The 19,428-nt window shown below is 44.3% G+C and overlaps 1 protein-coding gene across 1 annotated transcript in view; it reads right to left on the bottom strand.

Annotated features, from left to right (window-relative positions):
* CWF19L2 (CWF19 like cell cycle control factor 2) overlaps positions 1–19,428 on the bottom strand; it is a 339,825-nt gene that overhangs the window by 220,926 nt on the left and 99,471 nt on the right. The window lies entirely within an intron of this gene.

Genomic DNA, 19,428 nt, shown 5'->3' with positions numbered 1-19,428 from the left:
AGACACATATACTATATTCTACTAAACGCAGATATGTGTTGTCCACATGCCTGCATTTATTTCTGGGCCTTGCCCAAGGAATGTTTGATCCTCCATAGCCTCTAATGCAGCCGATGTTCTGGCGATAAAATTGTCAGGTGGTCTTTTCTGCACTGGCTTACTCCTCCTGTAGGCCTCATTAATCTGGATTTACTAATGGATGGACTAAGAACCACGATTGTGATCTGGATTGATAAGAATATCTTTCTACCTTTAATATTTTGGTCACAATAACTGGCTGTGACTATTCATTAATGCTGACGGTCTCAAGCTGTACTAAACAGATGGGCTACATTTCAGTTTCAAGTGCTTGACCACAGGTGGGAAATGGATTTTAATTTTATATGGCTTCTAGACAGAATGGTGGGACTTTTTATTTGGTGCAAATCACAATATACTATGGATACAACAATGACATTCAGATGCCGTATCAAATATCAGCTGGATTCTATGCTGGAAACTCTTGCATTGCACATGAGGTATTACATATACTGAGGATTTATTCCTTTTCCATGTATGACCAATGTGAATGAGTTGGATGTCCACCATGATTACACTAGTCCACTACATAAATATGGTCATGGGGTGATCTACCCATACCTTTCACTGTACATACGAGGCTTGATTAAATCCTGCTGCTCACATGTATGACCTCATTGGTCTGCTGCACAAAGACACCCATGGGGTGATTTATCTACAGTATTCACTTTTTAAACTGCGTTTTGTAGACATTATTTATTTTATTTATATTATATTTATTATGTTATTTGGATCATTAAATAAAAGAATATTATTTTATTTATTGCAAGTACTTACGGTATATAGTGCTGTCATTTTTACACTGCACTTTACACATATATATTGGCAGTATTGATTTAGACATACCTACTCTATTTTACTCTATAGTAGAGTTGAGTCCAAAATCTTTTTTTAATCTTTTGTTTCTTTTCTGGCAGATTTTTTGCACCCACGAAATTTTAGGATATGTAGAAGCCTATTCCACTGTTAATAACAGTTGAACGTTTATTACAGGTACTTCTATAGCGCCGACAAGTTATGCAGCACTTTACACAAATTTTATATTCACATCAGTCCCTACCCTCAAGAAGCCGATAATCTAAGGTCTCCACCTCACATGGAGACACATACTAGTGTCTATTTAGACAAGGGCCACCGTGAGCTTGGTGTGTGGTAGGAAATCAAAGTACCCACAGGAAACCCATGCAAGCACAAGGGAAACATGCAAACTCCATGCAGGTAGTGTCACGGCTGGGATTTGAACTGATGACCCTAGTGCTGGTGTTTCGGGATGTGGAGCAGTGGCTACTCTCTATGGGGATGTGTATTTTAAACACTTCTTGTCTGTGCTATAGCTGAAAGATGGCTACAGCATGGTAGTCCAGTTCTGGCAGGGTGTCTATAGACATCCCCCCCAAAACCCCGCCCCCCTGCAGCGCATATTGGGATCACTCTATGACCGCTGTGTCCTTTGGAAACAGCTGATCACAGATAGTGGTACAGGGTCAATCACAGCGGCCCTTTACCATTTGATCAACTGTGTCCAATCATAGCTGATCACAATGTAAATAGACTTGCCGGTTGTTAGCAGTCCTTTACTCCCACACTGTGTCTGTGGGAGGAAAGGAAAGCCAATAACCAGCAGAACTGTCAGCACATCAGCGCACTGATCATCAGCGCAGCCCCATCAGAGCCAATAAGAGCCGCCTATCAGTGCAGCCAATGAGAGCCGCCTATCAGTGCAGCCAATGAGACCCGCCTATCAGTGCAGCCAATGAGAGCTGCCTATCAGTGCAGCCAATGAGAGCCGCCTATCAGTGCAGCCAATGAGAGCCGCCTATCACTGCAGCCAATAAGAGCCGCCTATCACTGCAGCCAATAAGAGCCGCCTATCAGTGCAATCAATAAGTGCGTATTTTCTAAATTTTATAACAAACTAAGAAATATGTTTTTTTTTCCATATGGGTACAGTGTTGTATGTCAGCACAAATGTCATTCAAATTGTGATAGTGCTCAAAGCTAAAAATTGGCCTGGGCAAAAAGGGGATGAAAGTGCCTGGTACTGAAGTAGTTAAAAGACCAGTTCCATCATACTAGATATGTCGTTTTTCATTACCCACACCTCCATAATACTAATTTCCCTGCAGACTAATGTGGGCAGACAAAGAGCAGGAGGAATAAAAAGGGTGTAGGTCCCAGGCATCAGCAATATCAAACACTGGAGAAGAATTGCTCTACAAAGAAATGACATATAATCAACCCATTAAAGAGAATCAGTTTGTTAAAACACAAAGCTGCTGAACGGTATGAAGTGAAGTGGTCACAGCATCTTGCAGTACCTCCTGCTTCACCTGAATTCTTACAGGCAAAATATTACATCTCCTAATACCGACCCATGCCTGCACCTCCCTGCCTCCCAAATAATCCTTTTTGGCTAGTGAGGCAGTCCTATAGGAATGTGGGGGCCAACAAGGAGTTGACAAGCGCCAACACTACCCAGTAATGGTTGGAGCTTTGCTGGTCAGAACAGCCCTGTATTGTGGTGAAGCAGGAAGTACTGCAGGCTGCTTCAGCTATGTCTCAAGTTCATACTTTTTATACCCATCCACAACTCTTCGTTTTATTAGAGAGCCCTACAGAAATTCTGATCCTTATACTCATTCCAGGTCAGTAAGTCAAAAAGTACTTAAAGTGGTTGTAAAGGCGGAAGATTTTCTATCTGAATGCATTATATGCATCAGGATAAAAGGCCTTCTGTGTGCAGCAGCCCCACTTAACACTTACCTGAAGCCCATTTATGGCCACGAGTCCCTAGACCATCTGGGACTCCTGATTGGCTGAGACACAGAAGTGGCGCCATTGGCTCCCACTACTGTCGAAGTAAGTTAGCCAATCAAGAGAGAGGAAGAGGGCAGGGCCAAACCGTAGCTCCGTGTCTGAATGGACACATGGAGCTTCAGCATGGCTCAGGTGCCCCCATAGGAAGCTGCTTGCTGTGGGGCACTCGACAGAAGGGAGGGGCCAAGAGCACAGAAGAGGTACCCGAGAAGAGGAGGAACGGGGCTTCCCTGTGGAAATCCACCGCACAGAGCAGGTGAGTATAACATGTTTGTTATTTTTATTTTATTAAACGAGACTTTACAATGACCTTAAGTCAACAAAGCAGCATAACAGCTCGGAAACCATCCTTTACGAAAATGGATCGGCAGCGAAAGCTTGTGTATTTCTTTGATGGCGGGTTTCCTCTAACACCTAGACAACTAATTGTCTTGCAAGATAAATGTGTAAAATATTCCACAAGACGAACAATGCTATTAACATGTTTGCTGCTAATAAGTCTGTGTGACTGTCTCCCAGGAGTGTCGGCAGGCAGTACACAGGCTAAATGAGCTCCATTAGTGACAAATTAGATTAACTGTTTCACTAAAAAGTAGATTTCAATCAGCTTCAGCATCTGACATAAGAAGTCATGTTACCATCAGTCCTGGCCAGCGATGTAAGGCAGGCCATAGATGATGTTGGTTGCAGGAAAGACTATCACTCGACTCCCCCCATCAACACAGTCAGTGATGGGGGAACCCCTCGCATGGAGCTATTGTATTCACTCAGTGAGGGGGCACCGAGTGATGTCCCGGATGGGAAAACACAGTGATCATTACTAGCAGCTATAGCCGCTGGCAATAATTGCATGCTAGAATTACAACATGCTGGTTGTACCCATGTCAATTGATGGATCGACTTGGGTGCAATCGGCCTGACCATACATGGATCTAATCTGGCCTGCTCCTGCTGAACCGGCAGAGATTCAAACCATCTATGGCCACCTTGAGGTGCACACAGTGGAAACAATCAGCAGTGCACCTATAGGCTAATGTCACTGGTACAAGGTAGGGTTGATTTACTAAAGGCAAATGGACTGAGCTCTCTGCAAGTGTAGTTGCTTCTGAGGTTAGTAAATGAGGGGGAGCTCTGCTGACTTCCATCAGCCAATAAAAAGCAAACATTTTTTTTTTTTTTACTTTTCTTGCATGTGATTGAGTATTCTTTGTAAAGTTAAAATGGTAGGAGATAAAAAAAAAAAAACCTTCTGTGTGCAGCTCCCCCCTCAACCCACTAATATTTAGCCGAGCCACATCTCAATCCAGCGATGTTGCACGAGAGCCACAAAGTCTGACTCTCCCTTTTCATTGACTGAGACAGCAGTGGACGCCACTGATGTCCGCTGCTGTCAAAGTCAGTGAGCCAAGGAGGAGAGAGAGGGGGTGGGACCGAGCCACGGCTCCCTGTCTGAATGTACACACAGAGCAGTGGCTCGGCTCGGGTGCCCCCATAGCAAGTTGCTTGCTGTGAGTGCACTCGGCAGGAAGGAGGGGCCAGGAGCAAGGGTGAGGGACCCAAGAAGAACAGGATGCGGGCTGCTCTGTGCAAATCCACTGTATAACATGTTTGTTATTTTTAAACAAAAAAAGCAATACTTTAATATCACATGAAGCTTTACCTTATTTACTAAGCTCTAGAACAATTACACTTGCTATAAATCAAAGATTTTAATATAAAGGAACGTTTCTAACAATTATGTAATTCAGAAATCGCGTCAAGAGTCTTTGGAAATTCTCTTAATTGAACATTCAAAGCAGTATTCTTCACAACATCACGTCAACTTCTTTCAAACTTCATTATAAAAACTAGCCGTAAACCCAACAAAGCACTGCAGAAAGTAATTACACCCTCCAGGAACCCAACGCCAGCTTGTCATCCACGCTGTGGGTCCCACCATTCTAGTGCACTTTGCAGAAATAACGACAAAACTGGCCTCACAATGCTGGTCAATAAAATTCAGGTGATTGAGTTCAACGCGTTCATTTTATCGGAATGTTTTGGCTATGGATTTTAATAGTAATAAGCAAGTTGGTTTGAAGACCATTAAAATGCCAAATTGTGAATTATTTCATTCTCTGAATATATGCATTCTCATCCAATTTGCATATATTTATACAGTTTATTAATTGTGACTTACACAGAGTTCCTAATTTGACATTTTCTGAAAGACATGTAGTACTGTGCAAACGTTTTAGGCAGGTGTGAAAAATGCTGTAAATTAAGAAAGCTTTCAGAAATAGAAGTGTTAATAGTTTTTTTTTTTTCTTATCAATTAACAAAATGGAAAGTAAATGAACTGAAGAAAAATCAAAATCAAATTAACATTTGGTGTGACCTCCCTTTGTCTTCAACATCAATTCTAGGTAGACTTGCACGCAGTTTTTGAAAAACTCGGTAGGCAGGTAGGTTGTTCCCAACATCTTGGAGAACTAACCACAGATCTTCTATGAATGGAGGCTTCCTTAAATCATTTTGTTCCTTCATGTAATCCCAAACAGAGTCGATGATGTTGAGATCAGGGCTCTGTGGGGCCAAATCATCACTTCCAGGACTCCTTGTTCTTCTTTACATTAAAGATAGTTCTTAATGACATTGGCTATATGTTTGGGGTCATTGTCCTGCTGCAGAATACATTTGGAGCTAATCACCATCCTCCCTGATGGTATGGCATGATGGATAATTATCTGTATTTCTCAGCATTGAGGACACTATTGCTTGGCCAACGTTGAAGGGGTGTCTGACTCGTATCCTAGTACAGGCTTCTGGGAAAACTAGTAAGCCAATCATACAAGCAGGAAATGGCATACCTAGAGGGACGCTCTGCACACCATCTGTGTACAGAATGCCTGCAGTTTGTCATATTGCATTTTACAGAAAATTGCCGCAGATTGAAAAGAAAAAGGTATTTAATAACATTCAATTAAAATATGACTTGTGTTGCAATTGTATATGCTGTATTTTATTTTATTCATTTGCTATTTATTGTTTTTCATGAAAGTGGAATTACCCTTGATAGGAAAATTGTATATTTTTACTTTCAAAAGTTTTTATTTGTTACAGAATAGCATCCATATAGTAAACATTGACAGTATATCGTCTCATTTGTACATAAAAAGCACGGAGAATACGTAATAAAGTACAGGCATTAAGTATACACCGGTTTGATCGGTCCCTGCACTGTAGGGCAGCCGTGCGGCTTAACAATCAGGTATGTCTGGTAAGGACTAGCTTGACTACTGGGAGTGATGAAGAATGGGGGGCCACCTAGATCCCCCGGCACCCCAAATGGGATCACACTGTGTCGGGAGAGGCTGGCGCCCCAATTTTATGAAAAAAGAAAAGTGTCTGTCCAATACCAGGGCTCACCTGTCCAGCCAGCTTATCAGCCCATTAAATGTTTGTCGGCTCATCTGCTGGGTAGAAAGTACGATAGCAAGTCTCAGAGGACTCTTAATGCTGACCATCAAGCATTGCCTATGAGACGTTTACAAATAATTATAGTCCTTTCCAGACTAACCTTAACACGGAGAAGAGATAGAGAGAGGAAAAGTGGCGACGAGAAGAGAGAAAAAGAAAAGGGGGACAGAGGGAAGGAAGAGAAGGGGGGAGCATCACTACTCGCTCACGATTCAATAAGAAGAGCTCACACATATGGAAAGTTGGATAGACCCATTAATCGGGCCCAGGGCTCCCAGGTGGCTATAAATCTATCAGAGGAGTCCTCCAGCAGACTGGCCAGCCTCTCCTGAGACATTACCCAGGAAATCTCTCTCTTGGCTATTGTAAAAGAAACCCCCGGTTCCTTCCAGTTCCTGGCTATGGAGATTTTGGCTCCCAGAAGCACAAATTGGGCCAGTCTGCTGGAGGGTTTAGAAAGATGAGAAATTGGTTCATTAAGAAGAGCCACCGTGGGGGACCTGGGAATAGGGGATTTAACCAACCTTTCAATCAGATTGAAAACCTTCTTACAGAAGGGGCGAATTCTTGGACATTCCCACCAGATGTGAGGCATTGTCCCTGTGAGCTGGCAGCCTCTGAAGCAGAGGGGGCTAGCTATTGGGAACATGGATGCAATTCTGGCCAGCGTGTAATACCATCTGGTTAGTACTTTTGTCCCTGCTTCCATAAGGTTGGTGTTGAGCAGACCTTGGAAGGATTTGGCCCCCATCGAGTGCCATTTTTCCAATGGCCATTGAAAAGAAAAGTCAGTTTCCCAAGCAGCCATATAGGGCGCTTTTGCACTGGGAGTGGTGAGTGATGTGTATACCAAGGAGATCCCCCCCTTCTGGTCCATGGCTTGACCGCACCATAGTTCATATTCTGTAAAGGTCGGGGGGTTTGAGTCCCCTTTGTAGAGTGAGTGTAGGAAATGTTGAATTTGATGGAACCAAAATATCTTGGTCTTAGGGAGGTCTAGTTTCTTGATGCAAAATTTTAAGGCGATTGGTCCTGTTGCTGTAAAGAAGTGTCCTATCCTATATAGGCCCTTATCGACCCACCATTTGAAGGCTAACACATTGTGCCCTGGAGGGAAGCGAGGGTTGTTATATATGTGGATTAGTGGATTAAATGTTGAGACCAAGGAGGCAGAATAGCGCAAGGAATCCCACAGTTTAAATGAATGCGATAGGGTTGGGGATAGGATTGCGGGTCTGTTTTTCTGGGGGGTCCACAGTAGGAAGTCTAGGGTAAAAGTAGGGACTGCCTGTTTCTCTATATGGACCCAGTCTGGTTTCTCATATTTGGAGTAAATCACGGATAACTGTGTCAGCCTAGCTGCTTGGAAATATCGAAACAGGTGTGGCAGTAAAATTGTATATTTTATATTTCCATATTTTTGTTGGCTCACAATATCCAATAATGAATTATAAACCTGGTTAAGGGGGGATGGTCACTTTAGTTGACTCAAACCAAAAGGAGTGTCACTACACACTGACCAAGTCCATAAAGTGGTTGTTAACCTTTTACTACCACTTTAACCTACAGGTAAGCCTATAATAAGGCTTACCTGTAGGTACTGTAAATATCTACTAAACCAAATATCTCCTATATTTACCAAATACGCTTGCGCTGACATCATCGGCACATGCGCACTTAAGAAAGGACACAATCATGATTTTCAGACGCTTTAGCATTAAAAAAAGCGCCTGTAAAGCACTGGAAAGAAGCCTCATCTGCAATCCCAATGTGACAGCCCAAATGCTTTAAGAGCCCTTTCACACTGACAGCGCCCAAAAAACGCTTGTAAAGCGCTGCTTAAACTAGCAGCGCTTTACGAGAGCTAGTGGGGCGCTTTTAACCCCTGCTAGTGGCCAAATAAAGGGTTAAAAGCGCCCACAAAGCGCCGCTGCCAAAATTGCTTTGCAGGCGCTTTCCATTGATTTAAATGGGAAGGGGCGCTTTAGGAGCGGTGTATTCACTGCTCCAAAAGCGCTGCAAAGAAGCTGCTTGCAGGACTTTTGACGCCCTGCCAGCGCAGCGCCTCTGTGTGAAAGCACTCGGGCTTTCACATTGGGATTGCAGTTGCGGCTTCTTTCAGGCGCTTTACAGGGGCTTTTTTTTTTAAAGCTAAAGTGCCTGAAAAACGCCCCAGTGTGAAAGGGATCTCAGTGTGAAAGCACTCGGGCTTTCACATTGGGATTGCAGATGAGGCTTCTTTCAGGTATTTTTTTTACCGCTAAAGCACCTGAAAGGGGTCTAAGCATTTCTTCCATGTTAAAAGTAAACTCTAGAAGCTTGCCCATTCTGGGCCTTTAGCTCTCTTTCCACAGGCACAAAAAAAAAAAGTGCAGTGAAGTGTTTTTAACCACTTGCCGACCGCCTCACGCCGATGTACGTCGGCAGAATGGCACAGGCAGGCATAATCACATACATGTACGTGATTTGCCTCCCGCGGGTCGGGGGCCCGATCGGGCCCCCGCCCGGTGCCTGCGGCGGTCGGTTTTCGTTCGGGAGCGATCCCGGACGAGGGGACGGCCATTCATTCATGGCCACCCCCTCGCGATCGCTCCCGACGAATGGAAATCCCCGGTGACATCACTTCCTCTCCTGTAATGTAAACACAGGAGAGGAAGTGATGTATTCTCTCCTCCGTGTCGGTATTTTTCGTTCCGACACGGAGGAGAGCGGATCAGTGAGTTGCACCAACACATCCCACACACAGTAGAACATGCCAGGCACACTCACACCCCCCCTTTACCCCCCGATCACCCCCCCAATTACCCCTGCCCCCCAGTCACAGTGACACCAATGTCATTTTTTTTTTTTTTTTTTTTTTTTTGCATTGGTGTCATTTGTGACTGTAATAACTGTTAGGGCAGTTAGGGTTAGCCCCCTTTAGTTCTAATGTACCCCCCTAACCCCCCCAATAAAGGTTTAACCCCGTGATCACCCCCCGTCGCCAGTGTCACTAAGGCTGGGTTCACATTGCAGCGGTTTATGAGAACGAATGTGATTCGCACCGCACTGCAGTGCAAATCACATCCGATCTCTGTGCGATTCGAGTTCAGCCATTCGCCGCACCCGCCGCACCCGCCACACCCGCCGCACCCGCCGCAAATTCGCACGGGACCCTTTTTTTGGCCCGCAGCAGAATCGGATCGCATGGGTGTTCACACCATGCGATCCGAGTTTGCAGATCGCACTGCGATATGCGAACTGATCTGGGGGTGTCAGTAACATTTCACTGACACTCCCAGCAGTTCGCATAGGGCAGTGTGAACTGCCGCCGGGAGGCATGCGATGCGGGAACCCGCCGCGGATTCGCGGCGTTTCCGCATCGCTCCAGTGTGAACCCAGCCTAATAAGCGATCATTTTTCTGATCGCCGTATTAGTGTCACAGGTGACGCTAGTTAGGCAGGTAGGTATTTAGGTTCGCCGCAGCTTTTTATAGCGCTAGGGACCCCCATATACTACCGCATAAAGCCCCCTGATTGCCCCCTAGTTAACCCTTTCACCAGTGATCACCATATAACTGTTACAGGTGACGCTGGTTGGTTAGTTATTTTTTTATAGTTTCAGGGCACCCGCCATTTATTACCTAATAAAGGTTTAACCCCCTGATCACCCGGCAGGTGTCATTTGTGACTAATAACTGTTAGGGCAGTTAGGGTTAGCCCCCTTTAGTTCTAAGGTACCCCCCTAACCCCCCCAATAAAGGTTTAACCCCGTGATCACCCCCCGTCGCCAGTGTCACTAAGGCTGGGTTCACATTGCAGCGGTTTATGAGAACGGATGTGATTCGCACCGCACTGCAGTGCAAATCACATCCGATCTCTGTGCGATTCGAGTTCAGCTATACAGATAGTATGGCTGAATTCGTGTCGCACCCGCCGCACCCGCCGCAAACTCGCACGGGACCCTTTTTTTGGTCCGCAGCAGAATCGGATCGCATGGGTGTTCACACCATGCGATCCAAGTTTGCAGATCGCACTGCGATATGCGAACTGATCTGGGGGTGTCATTAACATTTCACTGACACTCCCAGCAGTTCGCATAGGGCAGTGTGAACTGCCGCCGGGAGGCATGCGATGCGGGAACCCGCCGCGCATTCGTGGCGTTCCCGCATCGCTCCAGTGTGAACCCAGCCTAATAAGCGATCGTTTTTCTGATCGCTGTATTAGTGTCACAGGTGACGCTAGTTAGGCAGGTAGGTATTTAGGTTCGCCGCAGCTTTTTATAGCGCCAGGGACCCCCATATACTACCGCATAAAGCCCCCTGATTGCCCCCTAGTTAACCCTTTCACCAGTGATCACCATATAACTGTTACAGGTGACGCTGGTTGGTTAGTTATTTTTTTATAGTTTCAGGGCACCCGCCATTTATTACCTAGTCTCACTAGTGTACCCCTAAATTTAGGGGTGTCTACTTTCTAAAATGGGGTCATTTGGGGGGGGGGGTTTGTGCCATCTTGGCATTTTATGGCCTTCAAAACTGTAACGCCCTTAGAAAGCCTGAAGGCGGTGCTTGGTTTTTGGGGCCCCGTACGCGGCTAGGCTCCCAAAAAGTCCCACATATGTGGTATCCCCGTACTCAGGAGAAGCAGCAGAATTTATTTTGGGGTGTCATTTCACATATGCCCATGGCATGCGTGAGCAATATATCATTTAGTGACAACTTTGTGAAAAAAAAAAAAAGTTTGTAATTTTCCCGCAACTTGTGGCAAAATATAAAATATTCCATGGACTCAACATGCCTCTCAGCAAATAGCTTGGGGTGTCTACTTTCTAAAATGGGGTCATTTGTGGGGGTTTTGTGCCATCTTGGCATTTTATGGCCTTCAAAACTGTAATAGGTAGTGAGAAGTGAACTCAAAAAATTACGCCCTTAGAAAGCCTGAAGGCGGTGCTTGGTTTTCGGGGCCCCGTACGCGGCTAGGCTCCCAAAAAGTCCCACATATGTGGTATCCCCGTACTCAGGAGAAGCAGCAGAATTTATTTTGGGGTGTCATTTCACATATGCCCATGGCATGCATGAGCAATATATCATTTAGTGACAACTTTGTGAAAAAAAAAAAAAAAAAAAAAAAAGTTTGTAATTTTCCCGCAACTTGTGGCAAAATATAAAATATTCCATGGACTCAACATGCCTCTCAGCAAATAGCTTGGGGTGTCTACTTTCTAAAATGGGGTCATTTGTGGGGGTTTTGTGCCATCTTGGCATTTTATGGCCTTCAAAACTGTAATAGGTAGTGAGAAGTGAACTCAAAAAATTACGCCCTTAGAAAGCCTGAAGGCGGTGCTTGGTTTTCGGGGCCCCGTACGCGGCTAGGCTCCCAAAAAGTCCCACATATGTGGTATCCCCGTACTCAGGAGAAGCAGCAGAATTTATTTTGGGGTGTCATTTCACATATGCCCATGGCATGCATGAGCAATATATCATTTAGTGACAACTTTGTGAAAAAAAAAAAAAAAAAAAAAAGTTTGTAATTTTCCCGCAACTTGTGGCAAAATATAAAATATTCCATGGACTCAACATGCCTCTCAGCAAATAGCTTGGGGTGTCTACTTTCTAAAATGGGGTCATTTGTGGGGGTTTTGTGCCATCTTGGCATTTTATGGCCTTCAAAACTGTAATAGGTAGTGAGGCGTGAAATCAAAAATTTACGCCCTTAGAAAGCCTGAAGGCGGTGCTTGGTTTTCGGGGCCCTGTACGCGGCTAGGCTCCCAAAAAGTCCCACATATGTGGTATCCCCGTACTCAGGAGAAGCAGCAGAATTTATTTTGGGGTGTCATTTCACATACGCCCATAGCATGTGTGAGCAATATATCATTTAGTGACAACTTTGTGTAAAAAAAAAAAAAAAATTTTTTTTTTGTCATTATTCAATCGCTTGAGGCAAAAAAATAAAATATTCAATGGGCTCAACATGCCTCTTATCAATTTCCTTAGGGGGTCTACTTTCCAAAATGGGGTCATTTGGGGGGGTTTTGTACTGCCCTGTCATTTTAGCACCTCAAGAAATGAGATAGGCAGTCGTAAACTAAAAGCTGCGTAAATTCCAGAAAACGTACCTTAGTTTGTAGATGTGACAACTTTTGCGCAAACCAATAAATATACAATTATTGACTTTTTTTTTACCAAAGACATGTGGCTGAATACATTTTGGCCTAAATGTATGACTAAAATTGAGTTTATTGGATTTTTCTAATAACAAAAAGTAGAAAATATCATTTTTTTTCAAAATTTGCGGTCTTTTTACGTTTATATCGCAAAAAATAAAAATCGCAGAGGCAATCAAATACCATCAAAAGAAAGCTCTATTTGTGGGAAGAAAAGGACGCAAATTTTGTTTGGGTACAACATTGCATGACCGCGCAATTACCAGTTAAAGCAGCGCAGTGCCAAATTGTAAAAAGACCTCTGGTCATTTACCAGCAAAATGGTCCGGTCTGAAAGTGGTTAAAGCTGATCAATGGCTGGGGGCAGGTGTTGACCGGGTGCTGTTGTACCCACCCACAGTAACAGCATCACTCCCTGTGTCACTACGCATTAGAGGAAACCCAAACAGGATCCATTTCTCCACCAGAAGAATATAGTGATGCCTGATTGCACAAAGCAGAAGCAGCCCTAATAAAGGGGCACGAGGGACAAGTTTGGAAGCTCTGAAAAATTGATTTTGAAAAATAAATGAAGTTGTTTTCTGGGACAGTTAAAGTGGCTCTAAAGGCATGCATGAAGGTAAAAAACCTTCAGTATGCAGCTACCCCCTCAGCCCTCCCTTATAATTACCCAAGCCGGATCAAACCCCTGCTACTGTCAATCGCAGCCAGTGAGGGGGGGGGGGGGGGGGTGGCTGAGCCATGCTCTCCAAATCTTATGGACAGAGAGTGGGGCTCAGGAACAAGCACGCACGAGTGCCCCAATAGCAAGCGGCTTGTTATGGAGGGACTTGGTAGGGGGGAAGGGGCCCAGAGCACTGGCGGGTGACCTGACAAGTGGAGGATTGGGGCTCCCCTGTGCAAAACCATTACACAGAGCAGGTACAGTGAGGGAAAAAGTATTTGATCCCCTGCTGATTTTGTACGCTTGCCCACTGACAAAGAAATGATCAGTCTAGAATTTTAATGGTAGGTTTTAACATTGAGAAACAGAATAACAAAAAATTTCCAGAAAAACACATTTCAAAAAAGTTATAAATTGATTTGCATTTTAATAAGTAGAATAAGTATTTTATCCCCTATCAATCAGCAAGATTTTTGGCTCCCAGGTGTCTTTTATACAGGTAACAAGCTGAGATTAGAGGCACTCTCTTAGAGGGAGTGCTCCTAATCTCAGCTTGCTACCTGTATAATAGACACCTGTCCACAGAAGCAATCAGATTCCAATCTCTCCACCATGGCCAAGACCAAAAAGCTGTCCAAGCATGTCAGGGACAAGATTGTAGACCTACACAGGGCTGGAATAGACTGCAAGACCATCACCAAGCAGCTTGGTGAGAGGGTGACAACAGTTGGTGCGATTATTCGCAAATGGAAGAAACAAAAAATAATGGTCAAACTCCCTTGGTCAAGATCTCACTTTATGGAGTTTCAATGATCATGAGAACGGTGAGGAATCAGCAGAGAACTACACGGGAGAATCTTGTCAATGATCTCAAGGCAGCCAGGACCAGTCACCAAGAAAACAATTGGTAACACACTACGCTGTTAAAGCGGGGTTCCACCCTAAAGTGGAACTTCCGCTGATCAGAACCCTCCCCTCCTCCGGTGTCACAATTGGCACCTTTCAGGGGGGAGGGGGGTGGAGATACCTGTCAAAGACAGGTATTTACACCCACTTCCGTGCATAGACTCCCGTGGGAGTCTATGCCTCTTCCTGTCCCTGCGCTGTCTGCTGGGACACACATGGGTCCCAGAGACAGCGCGGACAATTCCTATTGCGCTGCGTGACTCACGCATGCGCAGTAGGGAACCGGGAAGTGAAGCCGATTCGCTTCACTTCCTGATTCCCTTGCCTAGAATGGTGGCGGCAGCAGCCGAGAGCCGAGTGATCGATCGGCCTCGGCATCGCTGGAACCCGGGACAGGTGAGTGTCCATTTATTAAAAGTCAGCAGCTGTAGTATTTATAGCTGCTGGCTTTTAATATTTTTTTTGTAGGTGGAATCCCTTTTTAAGGACTGAAATCCTCCAGCGCCCGCAAGGTCCCCCTGTCCAAGAAAGCACATGTACAGGCTTGTCTGAAGTTTACTAATGAACATCTGAATGATTCAGAGGAGAACTGGATGAAAGTCTTGTGGTCAGATGAGACCACAATTGAGCTCTTTGGCATCAACTCAACCCGCCGTATTTGGAGGAGGAGGAATGCTGCCTATGACCCCAAGAACACCACCCCCACCGTCAAACATGGAGGTGGAAACATTATGCTTTAGGGGTGTTTTCTGCTAAGGAGACAGGACAACTTCACTGCATCAAAAGGGATGATGGATGAGGCCATATACCCCCAAATCTTGGGCGAGAACCACCTTCCCTCAGCCAGGGCATTAAAAATGGGTCATGGATGGGTATTCCAGCATGACAATGACCCAAAACACACAGCCAAGGCAACAAAGAAGTGGCTCAAGAAGAAGCACATTAAGGTCCTGGAGTGCCCTAGCCAGTCTCCAGATCTTAAATCACATAGAAAATATGAGGAGGGAGCTGAAGATTTGCGTTACCAAACATCAGCCTTGAAACCTTAAGAACTTGAGGAGGATCTGCAAAGAGGAGCGAGACAAAATCCCTCCTGATATGTGTGCAAACCTGGTGGCCAACTACAACAAAAACGTCTTAGGCCGCGTACACACGCGGGGACTGTTCGCCCAACTTTGTCCGCTGAACAGTGTTTCGGCGGACAGTCCGCTCGTGTGTGGGCTTTCAGCGGACAGTTTCAGCGAACAGTCCGCTGAACAAGGTTTTTCGGAAATTCCGAAAAACTGTCCGCTGAAACTTTGTTTCAGCGAACAGTCCCCTCGTGTGTAGGCTTGTTCGTCAAACTAAGTTCCGCGCATGCTCAGAAAGGATTTACACGCCGAAAGTTATAATGCAGTGTATAGGACGTCGTATTTTTCGTCCCGTCGTACGTGCCGTTCACGTCATCGCGCACGGTTTCAGCAAACTGTTCGTTCGTCGTGTGTGGCCATGTCCGTCCATGCTAATTTTGAGCGGACTGTTTGCTGAAACTGTTTGACGGACAAAGTTGGGCGAACAGTCCCCGCGTGTGTACGCGGCCTTAGGGTTTTGCCACTAAGTACCAAGTCATGTTTTTCAAAGGGGTCAAAATACTTATTTCACTCATTAAAATGCAAATAAATTTATAACTTTTTTGAAATGTTTGGTATATTTGTGTTGTTCTGTCTCTCACTGTTAAAATAAACCCATCAATAAATTTATAGACTGATCATTTCTTTGTCAGTGGGCAAACGTACAAAATCGGCAGGGTGTCAAATACTTTTTTTTTCCTTCACCGTATGAATAAAATATTTGCTATTTAAAAAAAAAAAAAAAAAAATTCTTTACAAACCAAATAGCTAATAATATTATGTGCTTCCTGGAATTCTGCTTTAAGAGATTCTACAGGAAGTTGGGAAGATCTATAGGTAAACTAGAAATACTCACTTAATAATTCAGCTCTGCGGAACACTGAAAATGAAGATTTAACAGCCCAATGCAATATATACAATATAAATATATCCAGGCTTTGGATTAGCAGTATTTTAAACCAGGTCACAATGAGCCTGCAGCCATCAACTTTCATAGATTTTCTGTCATAGTTTAGCATAAGCTGCACCAATCCACATTGGTGCATCCTCTGTAACAATGCCGCTTTCTTACATTTCATGGATTCCCACACACATCTGTTCTGTCACAGGAAAATCCCCACTGCTGTCATTTGGGAAGCTATGCTTTGCTGGCTTTAAAGGACTGAGAACAGAAGATAATTCCTGATCACATTTTACTCCACTTTGTTTTTACTTGCAAAGCTTTAAAATGGAACGTGGTTTAAATAAATCATATGGTGCTATTTTCTGTGGACAGTTAACCTCTAGAGATCCGCGCTATAGCCGAATGACGGCTACAGCGCGGACCTACTTTGCCGGGACTACTTCTTTTGACGTCGTGGCGTGGCGCGCTCGGCTCGCTCTGTGATCAGCAAGTCTATGAGACTCGCCTGATCGCGGATTGAAGCAAGGGGGTCGATCCCGACCCCTTACCACGTGATCAGCTGTCAGCCAATGACAGCTGATCATGTGACACAACGGAGCCGGTAATCGGCTATTTTTCCTCCTCGCGCTGACAGCACGAGGAGAAAAAAAAAAGAGCCGATCACCGGCGGCCGTGATCGGGACATCAGCCCCGATCACGGCCAGCTTACCAGTGCCCACCTGCCCCCTGCCAGTGCCACCTCAGTAATAAAAAAGTGCCACCCATCAGTGCCCACATTGCCACCCATCAGTGCCCACAGTGCCACCCATCAGTGCCCATAATCTGCCTCAACAACGGTGCTGCACCCCAGTGCCACATATCCGTGCCCATCAGTGTCATCTACCAGTGCCCATCAGTGCCGCCAATCAGTGCCCAGCAGTGCCACCTATCAGAGCCACCTATCAGTGCCCATCAGTCCCATCTATCAGTGGTACCGATCAGTGCCCCTTAGTGCCACCCATCCGTGCCACCCATCCGTGCCATCTTATCTGTGCCCATCAGTGCCGCCTTATCTGTGCCCATCAGTACTGCCTTATCTGTGCCTATCGGTGCCACCTTATCTGTGCCTATTAGTGCTGCCTTAACTATGCCTATCAGTGCCCACCAGTGCAGCCTATCAGTGCCCATCAGTGCAGCCTATCACTGCCCACCAGTGCCGCCTCATCAGCGCACTTCATTGAAGGAGAAAAATGACCTGTTTGCAAAATTTTATAACAAACTATTAAACATGATTTTTTATTTTTATTTTATTTTGCATCTTTTTTGGTTTGTTTAGCAAAAAATAAAACTCCCAGCTGTAATTAAATACCACCAAAGAGCTCTATTTGTGGGAAAAAAATGATAAAAATTTCATTTGGGTACAGTGTTGTATGGCCGCGCAATTGTCATTCAAAGTGCATCAGCGCTGAAAGCTGAAAATTGGTCTGGGCAGGAGGGGGGTTTAAGTGCCCAGTAAGCAAGTGGTTAAGCATTGGTTGGAAAGCTTGAATTTGGGAATGGTTACATTGGACCAACTGAGGTCAATTATACCATTCATAGCACAGTAGTTTAAAAAGGAACACATTTTTCTTAAAATTCTAAAAAAAAAGAAAAAAATGATTTTTTAGATAATTTTGATCATCTGTATACAATATTTAGCTAACGTACACTATATTACAGTTACATAGCAAGGTTGAATAAAGTTCAACCTGAGTGAGTGTCCCTATCCCTGTACATTGAACACTCACTTTGGTCCCTACCCTCAAGGAGCCAACGATCCAAGGTCCCCATTCATATACTAGGGCCAATTTTGGACAGAAGCCAATTAAGCTACCCGCGTGTCTTTGGAGTGGTTGGGATTCGAACCAGCGACCCTTTTTACTGCTAGGTGAGAGTGCTAACCACTACACCACTGTGCCGCCCTAACACCACTGCGCCCTATTACCAATAGAATGAGGAGGGCTCTGGATGAAACGTGTTAACATGAAGCAGGATGGACACCCCTGTCCTAAAGGGACTGTATAGTAGTTTACCAACCTTAATAAAATAAAGACATGCACTAATGTAAAAAAAAAAAATCTTGAAACGGTTTTCTTTTTATTGGTAATGAAAATATGAAATATTAATATTTTGTACTCTCAATTTCAGGTTATTCTTATGTCCTGCAAAAAGTCTTTGCTTACAAACCTCAATAGCACAAAAAAAAATTGCACATACAGTGCAGTGACTCTTCACCCTCTCTCCTATTCAGAACACCACCACAAAAATTCACTTAGAGTCTAAAAAGTAAACAGCTGCTATGTTGTCTCTTTAGAAAAATCTATGTCATGGGTGCAGCCTCTATCTGACATTTAATAATAAAACAAAGGTTTGTGTGTATGGCAGTGATATTGGAACAGGAAGGAGCCGTCCAAAACTGTTCTGATAAAGTTGGGAGTATGAAATTGTCCAAAATATCTTGGTATGCTGACGCCTTAAGAATTCCCTTCACTGGAACTAAGGAGCCAAGCCCAACAACTCAAAACAACCCCACACCATAATCCCCCCTCCACCAAATTATTTGGACCACTGCACAAACCAAGGTAAATAAAGACATGGATGAGCGAGTTTGAGATGGAGGAACTTGACTGGCCAACAGTCCTGACCTCAACTCGATAGAACACCTTTGGGATGAGTCAGAGTGGAGACTGCGAGCCAAGCGTTCCCATCCAACATCAGTGCCTGACCTTACAACAAATGCACTTCTGGAAAAATGGTCAAACATTCCCATAGACACACTCCTAAACCTTGTGGACAGCCTTCCCAGAAGAGTTGAAGCTGTTTAGAGCTGTAAAGGGTTGGCCAACTCAATATTGAACCCTATGGACTAAGACGACATTAAAGTTCATGTGCGTGTAAAGGCAAGTGTCACAATACTTTTGGTAATATAGTGTACAGTGAGTAAATATCCATACATAAGTATATATATATATATATATATATACATAAATACATATGTGTATACATATGTGTGTATATATATATATACACACATATTTATATATATATATATATATATATATATATATATATATATATATATATATATATATATATATATATATATATATATAGATAAATAGATAGATATAGACAGTCATGGCCGAAATTGTTGGCACCCCAGAAATTTTTGCCAGGAAATCAAGTATTTCTCACAGAAAAGTATTGCAGTAACACGATTTGCTATACACATATTGTGACAGACCTAGCCGGGACAGAGGCTGAGCCTCTTGCCTTGCGATTATGGGCCCTGGCATTTGGGGGAACGGTGCTCTTTGTGAGCTGTATG

This window comes from Lithobates pipiens, unplaced genomic scaffold (genome assembly GCF_037356315.1).
Source record: "Lithobates pipiens isolate NorthernLeopardFrog02 unplaced genomic scaffold, aLitPip1_a1.2 Scaffold_16, whole genome shotgun sequence".
NCBI lineage: Eukaryota > Metazoa > Chordata > Amphibia > Anura > Ranidae > Lithobates > Lithobates pipiens.
Note: the sequence above shows the minus strand (reverse complement) of the source record. Positions and strands in the feature narration are given on the sequence as shown.